The sequence below is a fragment of the Gallus gallus genome, chromosome 3 (genome assembly GCF_016699485.2).
Source record: "Gallus gallus isolate bGalGal1 chromosome 3, bGalGal1.mat.broiler.GRCg7b, whole genome shotgun sequence".
In the NCBI taxonomy this organism is placed as follows: Eukaryota; Metazoa; Chordata; class Aves; order Galliformes; family Phasianidae; genus Gallus; species Gallus gallus.
The window spans coordinates 10,877,974-10,885,825 of record NC_052534.1 but is presented as its reverse complement, the minus strand read 5'-3'; the positions used below and the strand labels follow the sequence as shown (position 1 = coordinate 10,885,825).

The window sequence follows — 7,852 nt, the reverse complement described above, 5'->3', positions numbered from 1 at the left end:
CTGACCGCCTCACTCTGCCTCTTTATTTCTCTACCGCAGGACGAAGATGCTATTTAATGCGATGCTGTTTAACTGGGCACTGTGCATGGAAACTGGAGCTCTGCTGTTAGCTCCATTTCACAGGCAAGGAATCTGTATCTAAATGATACCTCAAAACTGTGGCAAAGCTGGGAATAGAATCCAAGTTTAATTCCATAGATACTCAGCTTTCTGGGCTTTGAACAGAGCTGTCATACTACAAGGAAGTACTTCAGCATCCTTTTCATTTGAAGATGTTTCCAAACATTTTTCCTTATCTTTTGCCTCTCAAAAGTGTTGTTTCACATTCATGTTCCATTTGCATCAAGTTTCTTTCCTTTTCTCAGCTGCAGTCATTAACAGCTGGTGAGTAAATTAATTATGGGTAAAAAGTATAGTTAAGTGAACATTTCTGTTCTTTTGACTGGGGGAAAATGCTCCAAGAAAAATGCACTGATGTTTTCAAACCATAGTGGGGTTGTGTTTGGGGTGCTTTTTTCCTGTATACCGAGCTGGCTGATGAGCCTCAGCACTCTTGATTTAGACCAAGGGTTAGACTCCTCAAAAGGCAGACTGAGACCCTTCTTAATTTCTCCATTACTTAGGAAGTACCCTTAGTTCAGGCAGCAGTCAGGGAAGGCTGTTGGGAGAACTACATTGCAGGTGACACTTTGGAATTGCAGTTCTTAGGCATTTATCAACCGCTATATTTTCAGCTTGAAGGTACCAATGTTTTTCTGTGGTGTAGTAAATTACTGAATGTTTACATGCAATTAGGTGTGTGCCTATGGAGAAGAAGACACCGGGAAACAGGATTTTCCTGAGGTAGTTGCTAGTTCAGAGGCCCAGTGCCACTGCAGTAGCTGTTGTCAGGAAGGACTGAGTGGCAGTTCTAATTACCAGTGTCTACACAGGTTTCTCATAGGAAGATACAAGCTGTCACGATCCCTTGCCAATCACATGAGAACTGACCTAGGGAGAACATCAACCGAAGGTGAGTGTACGCGTCCAATAAATTCAGTCCCCACTGCATTAGCTTATTTTTAGGATTGTCCTGAAAAGACATTCAGCCTGTATCATAAAACCTTCAACCGAGCAGAAAATATACAGAATGATGATGACTTTAAATTTGGGTTCATGCCCTCTGGGGCATGAATTCATAGTACTTTGAATATGATTTGATAATGTACTGAATGCTGGAGGAATGCAGAATCTCTAGATTAGAGTTCATAAAGACAGAGCATTTATACAATGTTGATGCTCTGCTAATCAAAGAGAGCAAAATAAATTTTATTCTTAAATTTACTACAAGAATCATTATTCTTAATTTATAATGAAATCGTCGTTTGTCTGTAAGATATTTCTCAGCAATAGAATGCTTAAACTTAGCACGTAAATTTATGCGTGCAACTGATACGCTGTTTTCTGATTTTCACCTTCTTCCATTGAATGTATTAGAGACTTGTTCTTGAACATAGTTTAGACAATACACGTGTCACAAGCAATGATGAATCAAAGAAAGAAAGCATCCAGAAAGGGAAGCTAACTAGACAGGTAGGCCCTCATCAGCATCACATTCTGTTCCGTAGCTACAATAACAATAATTGAGTCAGACACATGGATTTTAAGTGCCTCTTAAAGAGGAAAGTTAGGGAGAGACACTGTGGAAAGAAAATTATATGCTGAAATGTGGCATCTCAGTTTTGCAGCTGCCAACCTTGTTCTGTCAGTAGCCACAGCTGTTGCCTTTTCTTCTAAACTTAGCAGGGGGTGGGTAAAACTAAAGAGAATCAGGGCAGGAGCTGCAGCTGATAAAGAGGTGTGGGGCCAAGTCCCTCTGTGCAACCCAAGGAAACCTTTAATTAGTTCGAGCTCTTGACAAATAGGTGTTTTCTTTGAGTGGGGAGAAGATAGCATTTGGGGAGATGCATGCCTGCCCCATGGATGGGTGCATCCTGTGTGTGCTCAACAGCAGCCCGTCTTGCACCAGTTCACTTTTTTTATCTGGTTTTCTGTATTTCCCCTTGCATTTTGTCTGTTGTGTGCAGCAAGCTTACTCAGTGTTAGCTTTCCTGGTGGCTGAAAGAGGACATTTGTCCAGAAGACGAGGAAATCTAGTCTCTGGTTCTGCTGCTGACTGAATATGGTCTGTGAGCATGTGTTCCTTAAAGCCAAAGCTCATTCATTTCACATCTGGAGTGATGCAAAATACAGCCTTATTATAGCAGGGCTTGGTATCACTAGAACAAATCTCAGTAAAAGTATTGCAGTATTCTTACTGCATTTTTGTGTGTTTAAGTGTAATTTTTGGGCAACGTGAGACTGAGTACGAGTATTAACTTCCATTTTTCTCCCTGCCTTTGGAGTTGCAGAAAAGAAATTTGAAGACATGACCCAACATTCAAAATAAAATCCAAAGACAGAAACAAAGCAGCCACCATTTCTGATTTTCTTCTTCAGTGCTGTTTTTTAAATGCAGTCTTATGCTTAGAAGCAAGTTCTCTGCTTTTTGATGTGCTGGCTTGGGATTTGTGAGTGCTTTCTCATTTCTATCTGACAATCACCTGCCAGTTACACAGATTATGTGGAGGGCTGAATAAAATGCAGGCATTGGTAATGGAAAATGTGTATACTCCCAGAGCCACGCTCTCTATGACAATCTGGGTGAAGTAACGAAGGGTGCTTAGGGTGCAAGCACTGGAGGACTCAGTTAGACAACCAAACCTGGTGCATTTTTGTTCTTCCAGCAGAGAAGGTGGGAGAGATTTAACTTGAGATGTGGATAATCAGAAGAAAAATGGAATTATAACATAGCTGAGAGTAGAGATACAACCTGTACTTACATTGCGGCTCAAACTCATCAGGGGATAAAATATTCTCAGCACCAACCAGAGTAAGGCTTGGTGATGCTGACCTGTTGGGTGAGCCACTGACTGCAAAGGAAAGTCCTGAGGAAGCAGAGGGAATGTGGATGTTTGTGTCATACACAGAAAATTCAGCCTGCATGCCAGATGGTACACTTCCATCTGGTGAAGCTGAGGATGCTGAGAACAGTGATAGGAGGAAAGGGACCATACCCCAGTTAGGTTTAGGCACACTATGTAGTTGAATGAAATAAAATATTTCTTAAGGAATGATTGATGGAGCCTAGAGCTAATAACTTCTGGGGTAATTTTGTCACTTTTATCTTCAGGGCGGAGATCACTACATGCCAAGCTGCATTCCTTCATAGCATCTGAATCATTCTTATTGTCTCCGCAAGCTGAAAATGAGAAACAGACTGGCAGGAAAGTTAAAATTTTCAAGGTGGAAAGAGTAGGGAATAGCATGGTTTTGTTTTTATTTTTTTTCTAAGATTAAAAGTTCCTGCTGCATTTTGGCAGACAGTAATACACCGGGTTTTATGATTCTTCTGTTTAAAACAAAAGTAAAGTTTCCTATATTTTGAAGAGAAGTAAGAGCACCTGAAAAAAAGGCTTGCTCCAATGCTGTCTTTAGCCAGCCAGGCTTTCTGTGAGCTGCATGGGGAAGAAATATTTCCAAGGCACCAGTGATTGCCATATCCTGTATGCAAAAAGATTCCATAAATGTCTGAAAACAGATGGAATGCAACTTTGGAGGAATAAATGGATTTTTAATTTTCTGAACATTTTGGATTCCATCTGGTTGAAGTAACTAAGTGACCTAGTAGAATACTTTTACCTTTCCTGTATAATAGATAGAATCGCAGCTTGCATTGCTATTAACTGACGCATTCTTCCCCAGAAATAAATGGGTTTTACTTGCTCTCACCTTTGCTTACTTTTAACTCTTTTGACTACACATTGAGGTGCATCCCTCTCTATGTGTCTTGTCTACATGCTGACCCACCCTCAGTTCACCATTTGGCTTTGCTGGTAGGAAGGAGGAGCTCTGAAGCACCTGGCTAAACCCACCTGACAATAGCAGGAGCCTGATGAGGTACATATTGTAGACATATGTCCTTTTTTATTTTGCTGCGAGCATTGATGCATGTCAGAAAGAAAAAAAGTCCCTAATTTTCTGTCATGTTTAAAGGCAGAGAATGAGCAGAGGCTTTGTGTGCAGATACAAATAAGGTGTAACATTCCTGTTTACTGGTCTTTTTGTTATGCCACTTAGAATGCTGTTCAACAAATAAGAATAAATGTATGTGTTTTTAGACAGGAAATGAGCATTCCTGCATGAGTAGGAAGTGCAGGCAACTTGAACTCACAAGAAAGACGTCATAAAGTGTACTACTCTCTATAAAAAGGGGAAGACTTGTGGAAAAGACACCATTTTTGTGGTTGGCTCAGTGAAAGCTAGAAAGCAAATCTCTTCACACTCCTGGAGAGAGAAGGTGGGTCTTTTGAATCGCTAATATTAAGCCCGTATTTACTAGCTGCACTGTTAATGAAGCTGATTATTTCAGATTGCTGTTCAGAAGGTTCTACTGAGAGTATTTCCATGCTAATAAGTCCATAAGCAATAGTTAGTACGATATCGGCAATGTGTTTGGAATTATTTTCATGCTTCTTGGCACTTTGGAACATTTCTGAGCATTCTTGCTATGGATGTGGATGAAATTTGGAAAAGAATGGGGAATAACAGCTCTCTTTATTTGTTTTAAGGGACAGTAGCGAGGCTGTTTTCCAGTTCTTGCAGCGTCTATTTGCCTTCCTGTAGAAACCCTTGCATTTTAAGATCCCAAGTTTCAGTCTAGCCCAAAGTCTGAAATCACTGTAAGATTTCACTTCTGCCTGACACATTAATGCTATGTAAAAAAATGCGTTTGCTCTGTCCTTAATAGGGCAAAATATAGCATTTGCGCTACAAATAACTTTTATATAAATCTCTGGTCACTGTAACCCCGTAATTCAAATGAAGCTTGTTTCTTCTCCCTCAAATTAGTGATTCTGAACTTCTAACAGTTGGCAGGAACTCACACTGATGCTGCCAGGGAAACTCTGGATCCAGTGCAGTCGTGCTTTATGCATTTTTTTGCTAGGATCCTATAATAACCTCGCCTTGTATGGCATCGAGACAATTGAATTCTGTTTTGCTTGATACACTTACATAATTGCATTACATTCTCTGAAGCCTTTTTGCCCCCATGAATGATTAAATCTGTTGTTGCACAAATTTGGACTTGGGAGACGTATTTAAACCTCCATACTCAGAATGGGAGTCACTGAGAGACTGATAGCTGCAAGTGCTGAGGGTTTGTTGTTTTGTGATTTTCTGGCAGTTTAGAGTTTTGTGAAAGAGAAGTCTGTGCCCTGCTAATAGTGCTGATCACGTGTTCTCTCATTTGTGTAATTGAGAGAATTAGCAATATAATGAAAACAGCTCCATCTAAATAAGTTCTGAACCCACAGTTAATAAAAGAGTATCTACCCTCAGAGACCTGGGATTCCTCTGCAAACTCTTTTAGTTAAACAAAGCATTCTGTGTACCTGCAGTTAATGTGATATTTATTTTTTCATTATTCATGAAACAATTTTAATGTCGCCGCTGATTTTCCTGGTAGGATGTTCAGCTCCAGCATGCTGGAGCTCATGCTGAGTTGTAGCTGAAGATGTCATTCACAATAAACATGAGCTGCTGTGACAATACGATGGCAGAAGGTGAAGAATCTCTTTTCTTGTGCAAGGACGTGCATGTGTCTCTCTCTGTGTGTGAGAGGGAGAGAGAGATTTGATTGTGTTTACAAGATTCATTCGAGACACAGCAGGCAGTAGTCACATTGTAATATTCACCTTAACAGAGATAATTTGATTTTCAACCTGGTTATCATGCATTTAGACATAACGATACATGAAAATATATGCTTTAGCAGTGCATTTTAAACAAGGTTGCACACTTTCAGTCGGAATATATTAGAGGTGAGTGTTGATTTTAACAATTGCAGAAGACCTGGAAAGCACTGTTGAGCATTCAGCATAAGTTACAAAATTATCAAAAGGAAACCAAATTCTAATGGGTTTCCTCTGGGTAACCGTTTCTGAGCTGAGCTCATAAGGATGGATTTCCCCAAGTTTGAAGTCTCACAAGGTGTATGTCTTTATCCCATTTGAGAGCCTTAGGTACTAATGGAATTTCTTTTTTCAGCCCCAGGTTGTGTCCAGACTTGAAAACTAAGAGTTAGAAAGTCCCATAGCCTGTCTGAGCTTTACACTGGGAGGAAAATGAGCTGCCTGAGCAGAGGATGAATGTTGTCTTGGGTCACCATCAAGATCTTGACCTGCCTAACTGATGTGACTCAGGGAAAAAGGTATGTCAATGCTCATCAGGAGCACATCCTCATTTACTGCTTCCTGGAGCAGCGTGAGAGATAAGGGGATTTATCAGCAATTTAATTATAGTTGTAACACACTGCAGTTGTAACATTCTTTATGCGAGACGAAAAGGAGTCTTCTGTTTGCACTGCAAGATTTCAAGCTCCACTGAAATCTAAAGAGTGTGGACGAGGTTGGGCATGATCTTGTGAATCACCTAAAGCATGTTTGCAACAAACAAAAGCCATCATAATTCTCCTGAAGTCAAAAAAGGTGAGCGTGTTTATATGAGTGGGGCATCTGGCCCAAATCCAGCTGAAGGCTTTGCAGTATCACACCTCTGAATCTTCTGAGGTTTTCTCAGAGTCATTAATATTGAGGCTGTATGGTACCCAAGGCAATTATCCATAACTGCTTGGACCCGGCCCAGGATTTATTCCACAACATGTTTCCTCATTAGTATAATATAAAGGAAAAACAGAAACAAACTAGAAACTAGGAAAATGAGGGTGGTAAAGAGAAAGAATGTGAAGGATGCAAGCTGGGGTGTGTTCCTCTGGTGGTGTAATTCAGTACAGCGCTATCACCTCCAGTGAGGCTCTGCCAGCTTACGCCTCGCGATGCTCTGGCCCATGATTATTAGAAAAGTATGCTGTTGATATGCTCCATAATGGCTTCCATTACCAGCCCATGCTAAAAGAAGCAGCTGGTGAAAGTTATGTTTATGTTCCACAGATGGATCAGCAATGGCAGATACATAGCTCCGTGTCTGGTAAACAGGTGTTTGACTTTATATTTCTTAGCTAGCCAGAAAAAGTCAGAACCTTGGTGAGGGGTGTAGACAAAGGAGATCAGTTCAGCTGTTAAAAAAGAAGAAACAATTATTTTTCATTGCACTTTATCTTTTTTTTTTTTTTTTTTTTTTTTTTTTGAATGGTGAGTCGCGTCCTGAAATGATTCCTGCCTTTTATCAGTTGAACCCCTGTGATCTAACTGTTTGGGAAGGAAAATTAGCAGAGGGTCAAAAAGCCTTAAGCTCCTTCTTGCAAATGGGGCAATTCAAAAGATACTCCTGCACCTCCCTCCTTTCTTGCCTGTGTTCAGCAGGAGAGGGAAGTGCTTTGGCTTCAGACAAAGCAAAGTGGGCCGATAATGCAGTGAAAACTTCCTGTGTCAGTGGAGCAACTTCAGTTGCTGCTGTGCAAAATAAGACTCGTTGAAATTACGGCTGAGTTTAGCTATCCCTTTGCTGGGAGGTGGGAAATATAATCCTTTTCTTAAGAGGAAATGTTTTGCAAACTGTTTCCAACACCTGTAAATTTAATACTTATGGTTGCACAGTCAGTGCAGAAGGAGAACAATTGCTTTTCAGCTCACTCAGAATTGAGCATTTATTTTGACTGTGTTTATTCATTTCTGATTGCTCAGAAAACCGAAAAACAGCTGGGATTTTTTCTGGCCTCTGGATGACAAATATTTCTAGATGGAAGAATGACAACATGTAAATTTCTGGGTGAATATCATTGAGCCTAGAATTCCTTAAACTCTGAGGATTG

At 40.3% G+C, this 7,852-nt stretch overlaps 1 long non-coding RNA gene across 1 annotated transcript in view; it reads left to right on the top strand.

Annotated features, from left to right (window-relative positions):
• The window catches only part of LOC101751026, a 155,653-nt gene that overhangs the window by 80,217 nt on the left and 67,584 nt on the right, over positions 1-7,852 (top strand). Inside the window, exons 11-13 of the long non-coding RNA XR_006938985.1 lie at positions 40-1,012; positions 4,200-4,378; positions 6,130-6,292. This is a non-coding gene — a long non-coding RNA (uncharacterized LOC101751026). The remainder of the gene's footprint in view (positions 1-39; positions 1,013-4,199; positions 4,379-6,129; positions 6,293-7,852) is intronic.